Raw genomic sequence first — 15,730 nt, 5'->3', positions numbered from 1 at the left:
AGGGACGAGTCTCCATCATCTTGGTATCTACATCAAGGACACCGCCACTCACCATCTTCAAGGACAGTAACCTCGACGACACCATTGTACATTCCCCTTGAAATTGCATTGATAACCCCAAGCCCCTTTTGCGTCACTTGCCTATCGAGACTAGCCATTTGAGTATTGCCGGCACTCCTTACTTGTGCACATTAGTGATCTACACCTTCCATTGCATACATACCATATCATATTCGTATCATCATATCATCTCTTGTGTCACAAGATTGTTCCCGCATATACACAATTGCTATCTTGTTTTGTGCATTTCGCATAGTGGCCATATCAAAAAAAAAGAGAATAAGCTTTTAAGCAAAAGAAAAGAGAGCAAAGAGCTTGTAAGCAAGTGCCATAGCATCATACCATATTGCGCATAAGATTGTCGTATCCGATCATCTTGGATCACCTTGAGAAGAACAACGGGAACATCATACACATAGCATACTTGGGATAGAAAGCTCATACATTTTGCATCTTATAGGTTGTGCACAAGTGTCGTATCCGCCTATTGAGCAATCGTGCTAGCGTCTCTCTTGAGTTGTGCAACACGAGTGTTTTCCGGGGATTCCACATTTTGTGCTCATTCCTTGGTTGCACGACCCCATTTATCTATCCGTGTGTGTGTTTCCGTGTTCCACATATTGCTATTGGTCTACTTGTTTCACATGCGAATTTGTGAATCTTTTCCAACATTATTGACTCTTGCTAACATTTTGCATTAAATTTTTGTGCCACTATCCTCACCGAGCTCCACCATAAAGCTTTACTTGATAGGTGTGAGTGAACAAGTCCGGTACCAATTCCACTATTCTTTCATCTTACATTGAGTGATACGAGATACATCCTCAACTTTGGGAAAAGGTAGCTTGGTATTGTTTATCTCATTTCCTACTCACCTTTGCTCGAGTTTTGTGATGGATAGGCAAGACATTTCACCTCCAGTCTACAACCATGACAACAAGTTCGATGTTATGAAGAACGTCATCGTCGCCAAGATGGACAAGCAAATGGAGGAGCTCAAGGCCCTCATCAAGAACCGCAAGCGGTCTTCCTCATCTTCGAGAAGACGCTCAAGTGCAAAGACTTCCGTGCTACCATCTCCGGCAAGTACACACAAGCATCGACATTGACAAGACCATGAAGAGCGACCTACTAGACGAGGGTTGGCTTCTCTGCCACCCCCGTGCACACGGGCCCTCGACCCCCATGCACACAGGACCCCGTGTACACAGCCTCCAGCACCCCCATGTGCACGGGCCATACAGTATACTAACATCGACTACAAGGCTACGGCTTCTTCAACACCTTTGGCATCTTCGCCAAGTGACTTCAAGGCATCATCGCCTTCGGACGTACGACATCTTCGCCTACTCCATGAGCTCAAGTCCACTACTCCCTCGAGCTACTACGACCTCAACACCAACCACGAGATTCCTTTCTATGGGACTCTAGAACCTGAGGAGTATCTCGAGTGGGAGCATTTGATGGACGACTACCTCAAGCTACATCAAGTCCCTCCGGAAGATCAAGTGAAGTGCGCCTCAAGAAACTTCCACGACTACACGTCCACATGGTGGCTTCACACACCTTCGGAGAGCTACGACATGAGTTGGCCCAAGACAAAGAGAGTTTTGCGCCGAGAGTTCGTGCCTCCAACCTACACGGAACAACTTCTACGCCAATTGGAGAACACCATCCAAGGATCCAAGTCCATCGACGAGCACTTCAAGGAGATGAAGCATGCCTTGCGACATGCCGGCGTGGATGAGCCCATGTCAATGAAGTTCCACTTCATGATGGGATTGAACAACGACATCTCCAAGCCTATCTTCCTCGAGAACTACAAGTCCCTCGACGACAACTACATTGGTGCTCTCAAGGCGGAACAAGAACTCATGACGGCCAAGCCTTCTCCACCCCAAGCACATTTCTCGAAGACCAAACTCCAACACGACGAGCATGAGGCTAGTACCACCACGATGTCCAAGCCCGACGAGCTCCACGACGATGCTCCCAAGTTCGACTTCACCGCCATCCCTCTTTGTGGCATTGATAATGCCGAGTCTCCTACGACTCTTTTTCAAGACGGTGCGGCGACGAGTTGAACTACGGAGACCTTCAATGACCAAGCTTTGGAGGCGAGCGACACGATGGCGAGCAAGGATGATGCTTCCATCTTAGGAGGCGAGAGTGATGATGTGCCATCTTCGGCCTTCATCCACGGCGAGAGTGATGTTGTGCCATCTTCCGCCTTCATCCACGACGACGACTATGAGACGGTTGAGCATGGGATTTTCCCTTCGGCCACGGCGACGTATGATGACTTAAGTGATTTTAGCCACCATATTGAAGTGAGAGTGATTTCACCACTAGCCCCATATATGACGTGTTTCCACTATTCCCATGTGAGGAGAGCCACAACCCCCACCTCCTGAGTGAGATGAGTGACTCCACCATATGTGAGTTTGAGTGCACCTATTTTGAGGGAGTGAGTGAACCACCACATAGAGAGAGTGAGGTAGTTGATAGGTCATGTGAGGCCACTATGATTTCTAACCACTTGACCTCTACCTCTATTGTGTCTCCTCATTTGGTGCTAGGTCCCTTATATGATGACGCGCCGATTCTCGACGACTTCGTCCTACCTTTGGACAAGACGATGGCCATGGTGGAATGTGATGCACCCCCACATGGTTCCATCAAGATGAAGATGACCACCATTTGGTCTTTCCCACCTCACCTACACCACATGGGTGGAATGTGATGCACCCCCCACATGGTTCCATCAAGATGAAGATGACCACCATTTGGTCTTTCCCACCTCACCCACACCACATGGGTGGAATGACAAAGGTAACATAGGTGAAGGTGATGCTCTAGTCCCACTAGTGGACATTCTTGACGTTGATTACTTGCATGATGTTGATCAACCTATTTCCATGCTTCATGCTAGTGTGCCTTCCCAATGCGATGATTTACCCATTTATGATGAGTATGATGATTTCCATGTGGAGTCTATTAGTTGTGATGCCATGTTACATAGGATTTCTTGTGCTAATTCTCTCGGTCACATCATGTTTGCCAATCCGCTTGACTTGTCATATGCTATGCATGAGATCCACCACATGTCATATTTGCAATCTTTTCATAGTGACTATGCATATGCCATTAAGATTAACCCAATTTGCACTTATGGCATAGATGACAAGCCCATGGTTATTGGCATTTGGTTTTCTTGTGATGATATTGATATGCCCCCTTTGCATGCTTTATCTCATATGCCATGCCATGAACACCTAGCTTCGGATATGCATTGTTTTGGATGTTGTCCATTTTCTCCATATGATGTTTCCATTATTGCTCGTGAGGAGACCCCCATAGTTTCCTCATACATTTTAGGAGATTTTGATCACTCCCATCCATTGCATGATCCCAATACTTATGTGCACAATATGCTTCCCATGAATAAACATGCTATTGACGTGCCATATACTTGTATGCTCAATTTGCATCCCCATCATGTTATACACAATAACTACTATTTCATGATGTATGACATGTTTCTATATCATGCAACTCATCTATTTGAGCATTGGATATTTTGTGCTAACCAACACAAGAACGTGCACATCATGATGGATGATGTGTACATTTACCACGCGCACAATTTCTTTGGTTTGTGTCTCTTTTGTGTAGGTACCCATGAATACTTGTCAACCTCGCAATCCCACGAGTCGACAAAACGAGCTCTAGAGAGCAATGATGACTTGGGATCCCATGGATTGTCTTTCCCACCGCTCTCTTCGTGCAAAGACTTCGCACATTTCTTCTACATGACCCTCACTTCGCTATGGGTTATTGTCCATTACATATTATATGCCCATCTTGCCATGTTCACTTTGCATGATATGCTCATTCCTATTCCTTTTCCATGCATTTGTGACCCATGCTGTGCATTACACATGATGATTGATTCTAGAACTTCTATGTGTATTTGCAAGCTTGGTGGAGATATCACTTATTATTGCCAAGTTTGCTTTGTGCCCCATGCCTATGATTATACTATGATCTTGCTTTGTGTTTGTGATTACGATATGTCATGTGCATTGCCTATGCCTATTGTTTACTCACATGACATCATTGCCATGATTTCATCTAGTGTGTTGCATCTTCGCTCCAGTAGTTTGCACGACATGATTGTTATTGCTTCTTGTCATATCTCTCCATATGTTGCCTCTCTCATGCTAGATGATTTGACATGGATTGAGTGCAACGATGCATTTCGCCTTGCTCATGAGATTGCCCCCATAGCATTCTCACATCTATTTGGAGATTTTGACATATTCCTTGTGAAGCATGCTTGTCTTACCTCTTTGCATCATATACCTAGTGCCATGAATATAGCCATTGTTGCATCATATTATTCATGCATTTGTGCTTCTAATGGTTATGTGCAAGAGAAGAGAACCATCATGATGGATGATGTGTTTATCTACCATGCGCATACATTCTTTGCTTTGTTTTGTGCATGTGTAGGAAACTTGGACTTCGTGTCAACTTCCACGTCACGTGAGTTGACAATCCGAGCTCTTGAGAACGAACCACCTTCTACCATGGAGCTTCTACATCATACTTGCTTGTTCTTCGACATTGTGAAGGACGGACAAGGACATGCTTTCAAGGTGACATCCTTATCTTTTGAGAACCCCCAAACCATGAGCATGGATACTGCGGATCATACTACTTGTGTTGCTTGCACCATGAGACTTGATTGCACACATGTTAGAGATCTTGTTTCAACTTGTCATTTTCACCGTTCCATGCATCATGATATTTATGCCTTGTGTGTTGCATCCAATTCTTGGCTTATTTGCTCCTATCACATGCTTGGTTTCAACAATATCATTTCTTCACATAAGCCATGTCTCATTGATTGCTACTTGTTTGCCTTGATTGCCTCACACATGATGAACAATTTCTCTTTCTATTGTGTTGAGTGCCACACTATATTCACTACACCCTATGCACATTATGCTTGGATTGTCTTGCACTTGACCCATGTGTTTAGACACCTCATTCTACTTGGTGTTGTGAATGATTCCTATGCTTACCATAGACCTTTTGTTGAGCACATTGCGCATTCTTGCTATGATCTTGAGGTTGATGCTAGTTCACTTGTCACACATATTAGCATCTTTACCTCCCATTTGCATACTTGTTTCCATGATGTCCTTGATTATGCTCACCTTATATGCTTAAATGCCATGCCACACTTCTTTGTCAAACCATATGCTATGCTTGATGACAACACTTGTTGGGTGAATCACCTCTTGAATGCTTGGTTTTGCTCTTACGCCAACCACATTTGTTTTTGCAAGTGCTTGTTATATTTTCTCCTTTTGAAGGAATTACAAGACGGCACGACATCAGAGAGTGCCCATTTGGAACTACAAGATGATGAATGCTTGGTGATCGTCCACTACTACACGACAACATCATCTCTTTCCCATGGTGATTTGGATTTCGATCCGAGGTCGGATCTTTCCCAAGGGGGAGGGGATGATGCGGAGCATCCTATGGACATCACCATGTCAAGAGTCCATTTGGCAAGTGACACGTGCCACATCTACTTCATACATACAAAGGTGAATCATCTCCTTTACATGTGTCCGCTTGTACCTCTCGACGATGGTATACTACTTGACCCCTCTCTCGTATGCATACATAGGTGTGAGTGGAGCTACACATTCATCAAGGAGGAGTCTAAGAAGAAGAGAACATCTACACCATCCAAGAGGGAAGCCTGGAAGCGGAGAAGGAAGCGCCAAGAAGAAGGCAGCAGCTCCCAGGCAACCCCGTGCGCACGGGCCCCTCCGACCCCGTGCCCACGGGCCTCCCAGGCGGGCGGTCCTGAAGCCCCTGTGAGCACGGGCGTGTACCGTGCCCACGGGACCCCCATGTCCACGGGGGACCCCGTGCGCACGGGCCCTTGCGTCAGGTCTCTGGATACCCCGTGCGCACGGGCTCCACTTACCCCGTGCACACGGGGCCCCCTATGTGTTGCTGCGTGCTTTGCCCATGTAATCCCCATTTCGCCCCTGCTTACCCCTTCATCCCTTGGACCTATATATACTCCTTCATCTCCTCCATTTAGACTTAGCTAAGAATAGATCTAAACACTAGAGTTTAGCTCATGTATCTCCCCTTGCGGGATTCCTCTTGAGAGAGAGACATTCCATTGGAGTTCAAGGCATCCATTGGAGAAGATCCCTAGTGGATGAAGACCCCTCTTGAGGGAAGGATCTATCTAGATCATCAAGCCCTTATCTCCTTCATAGGATTTGGGATGAACTCTACCATGTATCTTATTTCCCTTTGATTGTTCATGTACCTTGTGGATCCTGAGTGTTTGATTGTCTAGTGGATGTGTGATTGGACTTGTTCTTGAGTGTTCCTCTTGTTTTTCCCTCTTGTGTTCATCTTGTTCTTGGGGATTCCCCCTCCAATTCGTGAAAGATCTCCACTTAGGGTTCCACCCTACACCAGCTAATGTGTGCATCACGCATAATATAAAAAATTGGTTTGTGCATTTAACACAAAGTATTTTATTTTCATTTGGCCGATGAGTGTGCGTTGTAGCGATGAGTCTGTGGTTTGATTCCTCACATACGCATAATTTTGGTTTTTATTTCTTTCTCCACTGACAGGTAGGCATGCATAGATAGATAGATACAGAACACGACCTGATGAGGCTCATGTGGACTGTTTGACTGGTCAACTAGACAAATACGGAGCTATATGTTGAGCCAGTGACAGTATAATCACCATATCTCATAAATAATGACCGTATTCTTAAGTACAATGATCAAAGTGAGCTATCAAGACAAGTTTGATGACTGCCAATGCATTTTAATTGGTAATAATTGACCAAGATTGAAGGGGAATCCAAATTTCCTCCGCCGTCTATCCTTGAGCTCTTGACAAACCAATGCACTATACGGTTGTCCAGCCACTCCGCCCCAGAGAGCTCACCAAGCGTCGTTCATGCCACCACGGCGCACACTAACCAGTAAGGAAGCAATGGCATCCTGCCACGCCGAGTTCCTCGTCGCCCACGACCGCACACAAAATGGTAGGGAAGCAATGGCATCCCGTCGTGCCGAGTTCATCACCGCTCGCGACCTCACACCTACGTGGGCAGACTTTGAAGCTACCAAGGCCGAATGGGCGGTAGAGAAAGAGGCGACCAAAGCCGCACAGAAGGAGCGGAAAAGGCGGAAAGCACTCAAGAAAAGAGAGGCCCGCCACCGCAAGAAAGAAATGGATGCACACGTTGCTGCGGAGAGCTCGGAGGAGATCCAAGCACGGTGGGGTGTCGCCGACAAAGCCGGGTAGGAGAACGACGGTGTCTGGCCAGCATGTGAGAAGTAGTAGTACTAGTAGTTAGTTAGTTAGTGTGTGTGTGTGTGTGTGTCTGTGTCGCCCGTACGTTTGTTAATTAATTACCAGCATGTAACAGTACTAGTTACTACTGTAGTTTTTAGAGCAAATTACCAGTACATTAGCCTAGACTCAATGGAAATATTCCTATCCTACGCATGAAATGGTATCTCTTTCTCTATAGGAATTGAGATGCATGTCGTCTCACTTCCTATGATTTTCAAATTCCTGTAAAATTTCAGCTGGAGTACAATACTACTGTACCTAGCAGCATTGTTGGTACAATATTTTTCTTCAAGAAGCGGAACTCAACGAAGTCATGATGGTTCCTTCGTCCGAGCAACTTAAAGTGGGAAAGGTTGGGCCTGGGATTTGATGGCTCATTAGTCATTATTACTGAGGCCCGACAACTGGGGTGACTCTCCCTTGGAGTTCTGCGTGCATGGCAAGTGGACCAGGATGGTCGACGTCCCACATGTCGGCGAACGGAAGTATTCTTTCCGATATCGAGGAGCAAGGAAACCGCGTGGTATAGTATCACTGCTCATTTATATTTATTTTTTATTTTTGATGAAAGCTAGTGTTTCAAGTCTTAGGACAAAGGAGTACCAAACACGGCATGTGCTGTATGTCCCACATGTCAGTGAAAGGAGTGGGACATGAACAGCGTGGTAGGGTGTCTCCACTTCTTCCACTTCTAGGTCAGAGACCACACGTACTACTAGTAGCATGTAATGATACAAAGTGCGACCGGAGAGAAAGACACATCTAGTTGGAAGGTCTCAGGACATACACATAAACAAATATAAAACCTAATATGTGCCTCCAATTAATATAGTAGAGTACTTAGGCACATACATCAAAATATCACCCTGCATTGCACGTACAACATTTAGTGGTAGTAAGAGACAAATGCCTATATGCCATGCATGTTCATACTATTTATGTCTTTCTACTTCACTTACCGTGCTACATTACTCAGGTTCGTACATCCCTGGGTACATGTCCGTCTCGTAGTTCTAGTCCCATGTGTTCTTCATAGATGGAACGATCCATAATGGTGGGCAACGAGAGTCCATATCATCGTAGCTTCTTAGTGTTGCTCCCCATGATGAAGACTCATCCAAACTGAAGCGGCGTAGATCAGGGATAGTGGCATTCAAGATATGAATAAGTCGGTGCGCAATGAAAACGCACATGCTCTTCATGAACGGAAGGTCATCGGCGTCATGCATGGAAGGTGGCATCGTTTGGACTATGGGGTAGTTGTCCCCAATGAAAATCGAGTACTCTTCAAGTGTGTTCACCCACAACCAGGTAGCATCACGGGGGTCGAACATGCCGCCATCCATTTAGTACACCTGGCATCTCAAACCTGGATACATGCTGACGTGCATGGTTATGGTCCATGTAGTATAATAAGGTGACGTAAGCATGGGATACGGATTAAAATAAAATACTTTATATTACTTATTTCTATGAGGGGGAACGGAAGCAATGTATAGACCAGCTGCGGCACGGGCGATGACAAACAATTTGAGAGTGTTACCTGGGCCATGTACATTAATTATTGTAGGAGTAGTTTTCTTTCATGGGATTATGGTTACCTAGCTAGTACTACAGGAATTGAAATTGTTAAGTCCTTTATAGTTTATACAACTGGCTAGTTCCTGGCTCTACTACTCTTGGATTAGAGAGAAGGGATTACCTGGGTAGATGATCTACGTCCGATCGAGATAGATCGTGGCACTTTGTTGCCCTTCAATCGTACCATGGGTAACAACTACTAAGATAGTATGTCCCAACTGGGTGTCATCAGCTACAAGGTTCCAAGTTAGACCAAATTCCCCATGCACATCCACGATTGGCGATCTGATTTTGATCGGGGGATGACTTTGCCCTACATAATCGTTCAAACAAGGCGGAATTCATAGAAACTAAACGAAAATCATTACATTTCGAAGACTTCTCATATAAATCGGATGAGATACATTACAATTTTCATACAAACCGGAGTAAAACCTACTCTAAACAAGTTGCAACTATAATGTGGGTGCCACACGGATGACGGCTAGCCGTGGTGTCGTTTGAGGCTACTCATAGTGGGGAGTACATATACAATATACTAGTACATGATACTAGTGTATGATAGACTACTTTTATAGTGCATAGTATCATAGAGTAGTAGCATAGATGATCATATTTATTGCCATGCATGACCCCTTGTCTCTTCTTTAATTCTCTGCCACATCACCATGTCTGCTATTATCGAGTGTAAGTACCAGCTAAGTTACCACCACTATAGCCAGCCTTGACGTGAAGCAGTCACGTGCACCGGGAAGCAGCGCTCTCTCGGCTGTCGCACTGCTTCAAAGCCGGCGCTAGTGAGAGGTTGCCTCCAATCTGGCCGGGCATTAATGCGGCACTAACGCAATGGGGCACGCTGACCATTTCAGGCGGGAAGCGTGCGCCAGCAAGGGAGGGGGTTTGGGTCGGCCAGGACGGTCAGACGCGAGCGTGGTGGTGGTATTGATTTGTACTGTTGCAGGTGTAGTACTAGTAGTTTGCCAAAGTACTCAATTATTGCACTCAATTTCCTAAAAATTGCGGTAAAAATGTTACTTGCAATCCATGCATGCGTGACCAATATAAATGACCAATAAAAAATTACGACATTCACGCAACAATTTAATGCACATTGTAATCTCAACATGTGAGGGGAGCTCTAAATTTGAATTTGAAACTTATAAAACGAAAAAATTCAAAACAAATAAACTGGAAGACAGGGAATATACCGTAGGATGTGTCCCATATGAAACAAGTCCCTTGGTTTGTAACCGCGAAGATGCGGTTAGAAAGGAGCACAGCGCCTCCGTACTCGTACGGCAACAAATCAACACAGACAGCATGGACCACCTTTGACTATCATGTGCAGTGTTAGTGAAAGCAATCGCGATGTCAAACACCGCGATGAGAGTGTAATTTTGGTTGGCGGATGACCTTATTGGGGCTTCCAGGATTGCTATCTTCATCAATCTCATCGTGTTTCCATCGTACCAATTCAGCCAGTGGCCCATTGCATGGCTGATCCTAATGTTGGACAAAGGTCCTAAGGGAACGGTGTCACCGTTGTAGATGTTGTGCAAATTGATGTTGGTACCCTCCCGTACATATGCAAGCCAATCTCCACTGGCACCAAGCCTAACATGTGAAACATTGGGTAGCGGGGGAATTACGAAATGGACACGGAAGTAGTCTTTATAATGCATTTACTATTGATCAAACTCATCACTTACCTGCTCATCGGACAAAATCCGAGTGCCCCTCAATGTCGGAATCTCAAGGGGCGTCAACTTGCAACTACAGACACGCCGCGCTAGAGAGACCCCCAAGGAAACATCCTCGTCCTCAAGGACGCATGGTAGACCAACTAGCATGGCCTTCTCCCACGCATATTTACACACCCTCTTAAAATATTTAGTGCATTTACCACTAAGTCTTGCGGATGTGAGGAAGTCTGAGCGACTTATGATTTGTCCCGAAGGATCATCGTCCAAGGTCTCCAATCCTCGACGAGGACGAGAAGAACCACCGCCTTGCAAATCCATGGCAATGGCAGCCAACTGCCTTGTCCCTTGTGGAGCAGGTTTACACGAGAGGAGATGGTAACTGCAGGGCTTTGTCCCTTCAGAAAGGATGTTCTGCGGGCGCACACTAGTGTAGTTTATATTTGTGACTAGCCAGAGGCCCATGCGTTGCATGAAACATCAAGATGCATTTATATGAGCTATTTTATCTTGTGGGAAATGAAGACGAACGAGGGAAGGCCTTATCTGCAAATGTGGAGAGGGGTGCATGTATCTTTTTGTAAAATTACCATAGTTTGCTTTATATCCATTAGATATAAATCAGACGGTCTATATTTCAGGATGGCAGGCACACCATCATCACCAACTTTGTTTTTTATATTTATTTTATTTATTACTAGCAAGATGTTTGTGCGTTGCACGTAACATCAAGATGCATTTGTATGAGTAGTTTATCTTGTGAGAGAAAAGGATGAACGAGGGAAGGCCTTATTTGCAAATGTGGAGAGGGTGTGGGTATGTTTTTGCAAATTGCCATAGTTTCCTTCCTATCCGTTAGATATAAATCGGATGGCCTGTATTGCAGGATGGCAGGCACAGCATCAACACCAACTATGTTTTTTATAAGAGTAGATTATTATTATAAGAGTAGAGATACAGATTAGGGAGCTCGTGGGCGATTTTGTGTACGTCAGGCTCGCGTCCATCCACTAGCCCGGAATTAAAGCACGCACGACATTTACAGTGACTGGAATTAGTTGTTTTCTTGGCGCATGGACCAACGCGGACTAGCGGACCTGGTCGCCCTTCTTTTAGCACGCCTTCGACAAGTACGTGTGTGACATGTGTGCATGCAAATCTTGCGTGACCAAACCATGCGAAGCAGAGTGGTAGGCTGTCGAACTGGAGCCTGCATGTTGCAGCCATGTCATCCACACGCAACCTAAAGGCCAATTCATACTCCGCTAGACTATCTGTACCACTATTCATTGTTTGGCGCGAATGTTCCTTGGAGCTCGTGCTGCAACTGGCGTACTCCACAGCCTGCTTCCCTTCTCCTTCCTCTTCCACTGCCCACGCACGTCTGCGGGAAGCGACCGGTCAACCCTTATATAGGAGTGCTAGCACAAAAAGATGCATCCATGACCACTAAAATTTCCTTTCTCTTAGCTCTATGAAATAAATGAGGCATCGAACTCAAAACCCTTTAAGTTTGAGTATAATGCAAATCATCATCCTCCTCCGGCTCTGCTTGGCCCGCGTCATCGTCCTCCTGTTCCGCCTCCGCGTCATCGTTCTCCTCCTCTGGCTCCACGTGCTGCTCCGCCTAGAACGCCTCCTCGTCTGGCTCCGGCTAGTCCGAACTCCGGAGGCAAGGCGGTTGCGATGCGGGCTTCGCACCGCCTCCACATCAAAGCACCGCTCCGGCGGGAGCATGGTGTATGTTGTTACCTTTGCCCGGGCCATGGGTATCGGGTGACGGCGACCAGAGAAGAGGTGGTGGGAGGGGAATGAATGCAACTACTATTTGGGTTCACCATCGGGCTTAAATAAATGCGCACCATCACGTGTACCCGCGGGTGCACAAATTTTAACATACGAGTCTGCTTAGGGGGCGTCACACAACTAGTATGTGTGTGAGATTCTGAGAGACAGAGTGCGTGTGTGCAACTCTACTCTTCGGACATGTACTCCACATTTTGCATCAGGATATAAGTATAATGGTATTACACTTTAGCTTGTGATTTACGCGGCCATGTTAACGTGGTTGTGTAAAAAATGTCACTTCCAGCTCATGATTTCCCTTATATAATTATGAGAAGTTTGCTAACTGCTAAAATAAAGTGGAATTTGTCCATGTTATATAAGTAAATTAAGGTGATTACTTATCATACGGGTAAGGTTGGACGAAGGGTGGTAGGAACAAATGCTCCACCTAGAGCATGTGTGTGTGAGATGGAGTCTTAGTGTGTGTGTGTGTGTGTGTGTGTGTGTGAAGCAGAGTCTTCGGTGGCGAAAAAAATTTAAGTGTGTGTGGCTTCATCGTAGAGAGGTGATGTGTATGGCACAGGCCACCAACAAGGGGGTGCAAGAGATAAGAGGCCCGTAAAGAGGGAAGAGCAGGCGTGTGCCCGTGAGAGGAGTCGACATCGAGATAATGTGTTTGTTCGGGAGACACCGAGGAAAACTACTATATATCGATGGTGCATGTAGGCGGGAATTAAATGAAGGGATGGTCTTATTGGTTTCGGGGATATAGGGGAAGAGTGGGAGGGGGTAGCTAGAAGGACATTGTTAAGTGTGAGTGTGTGTTTTAGTGAAGACACCCATCTAGGCGGAAGTCATGTGCACACAAGAAGAGAATGATTCGATGTGGGGTTAGGGATGATGGTAATTAACTATGTATGGAGACATAGGAGACCTTGAACGTGCATGTGCGAGAGGTATATGTCGGGACCCCGATCCTAAGTCACACTGATCTAGCATGTAACACCTCATATCACTTTGCGGCCTCACGCACGGTATTCCCACGGGTGCCACCTTAGCTGGCCCGGGACAGTTTGCGCCTTTTGGCTCCCATATACAATAGTGTCGCTAGCATCCATATGACAAAGAACCCAGGCCGACATGACTAGTCGTGAACCCAAAGTGGGACTAACTTACAGGGACAGGCATACATGAACTAGCATCGAACGTGTCGGTCATCAGCGTGTGAATCCGAGCTGTAGCAACTGGGCTAACAGGACTCCGGGAACCCGGTCTGTAGCAGGCTAGCAGGAACCCGGACAGACACAGGAACGAAGTGGGACACATGCCGGCCAATCTAGGTGTTCCAGAGTAGTAGTAACTGGGCTAGCAGGACTCCGGTAACCGGACTGTAGCAGACTACCATGGCTCAGTGGAAGCACTAGACTACATTTCCCCATAAGAGAGGCTACCAAGGATAAACAACTAGGTTGTCGGATCCCACACATACCAAGCATTTCAATCATACACACAATATGCCCGATATGTGTAAATACAACATGGCATCACAACAAAACTCTACAACTCAAAGTATTTATTAATTAGGCTCCGAAGAGCCAGATATTACAAACATGGGTCTCATGACCCCACATACAGAGCATACAAGCAACAAGCATAATCGGAAGCTTAATTTTTCTGAGTACAGACAACTACAAATGAAAAGGCTGAGAAGCCTGACTATCTACAAGACCCTGCTGAGGGCACAAGATCATAGCTGAGATAACAAGTTAAACGTTGAAGTCCACGCGGAACTACTAGCGAGACTAAAGTCTCTTTGCAAAAACATAAATTGAGCAAAGGTGAGTACAAATGTACCCAGCAAGGCTTACATCAGAACTAGCTACATATGCATCAGTATCAACAAAGGGGGTGGTGGAGTTTAACTGCAGCAAGCCAGCTTTGACTCGGTGGCTATCCTAAACTATGACTGCAAGTAACTCTTTTGAGGTGGCGCACATGAGTCCACATATTCACCATAACAATACACCACTATGGATCCGCTCCCGTCTCCCTACAAGAAGGCCATCCATAGCACTCACGCTTACCTTGCGAGTTTTAGAGTATCCACTTCAAGTTATCTATGAACTGTATAGGCAACCCAGAAGTGCTTTACCGCAGACGCGACTATTCGAATAGATCATTTATAACCCTGCAGGGGTGTACTTCTTCACACATGTTTCCACCACTTAGCGTCTGCACACGACATGTGCTCAGCAGACTTCAAGCGAAAGCCGACGTTGGTGTAGACCACGACATGACTAACCACACAAGTCTCTAGTCTAGGTTTATCGCCAATTCGGGTTCCATCCGCGAGGAGATCCGGTCAGGGTTTCGCTCACAGCCCCAAACGATGTGTGCAGGGTTCCCGAGACACCAAACGAGCACCCGGTACACCGTGCCACGATGTCAGCACTATGCACGGCCTCCAACACATATCCTACAAACACTAGAAACTAGTTGCAACTCCTGGACAGAGGACAGGGGCAGTTAATAAGTCGAGCGAGGTCATATTTCAGGGCCCAACGTGTGGTAGTAGTTGTTTATGGATCACAAACACAGAACTCAGTTCATGAGGACGATTTCAATGAGACAACCCACCATGTACTCCTACATGGCCTCTCACCGCTACCTTTACCAAATCGTGTTCACACACTTAGCTCACACACAGTCAGACATGTTCATCACCATTCCAATTCATCCTCGATGAATCAGACCTGACTCAACTCTAAGCAGTAGCAGGCATGACAAACAAGCATGAATGAGTAGGCACATCAGGGCTCAAACAACTCCTACTCATGCTAGTGGGTTTCATCTATTTACTGTGGCAATGAAAGGTCATGCAGAGGAAAAGGGTTTCAACTACCGCAGCATGTAACAGTTGAATCCTTGTTGTCCTAATGCAGTAAAAGAGAGTAGGAGCGAGAGAGTGGGATTGTATCGGAATGAACAAGGGGGTTTTGCTTGCGTGGCACTTCTGAAGATAGTATAGCTCTTCATCAGTGTCATCGATCACATCGTCGAAACAACATCTACTAAGGGAGAACACCGGCAAACAAGAGAGAACACAATCAATGCAATGCAACAATATGATGCATGATCATGACAAGGCAACATGTTGTGATTTGTCTAATGCAACT

The 15,730-nt window shown here is 45.8% G+C and overlaps 1 pseudogene; it reads left to right on the top strand.

Annotated features, from left to right (window-relative positions):
• The first annotated feature begins 953 nt into the window (after positions 1–953).
• On the top strand, positions 954–4,612 carry LOC147984971 (uncharacterized; annotated as a pseudogene).
• Positions 4,613–15,730: the final 11,118 nt, after the last annotated feature.

The sequence above is a fragment of the Triticum urartu genome, chromosome 2A (assembly GCF_056163025.1).
Source record: "Triticum urartu cultivar PI428250 chromosome 2A, HENAU_Tu73, whole genome shotgun sequence".
NCBI lineage: Eukaryota > Viridiplantae > Streptophyta > Magnoliopsida > Poales > Poaceae > Triticum > Triticum urartu.
Note: the sequence above shows the minus strand (reverse complement) of the source record. Positions and strands in the feature narration are given on the sequence as shown.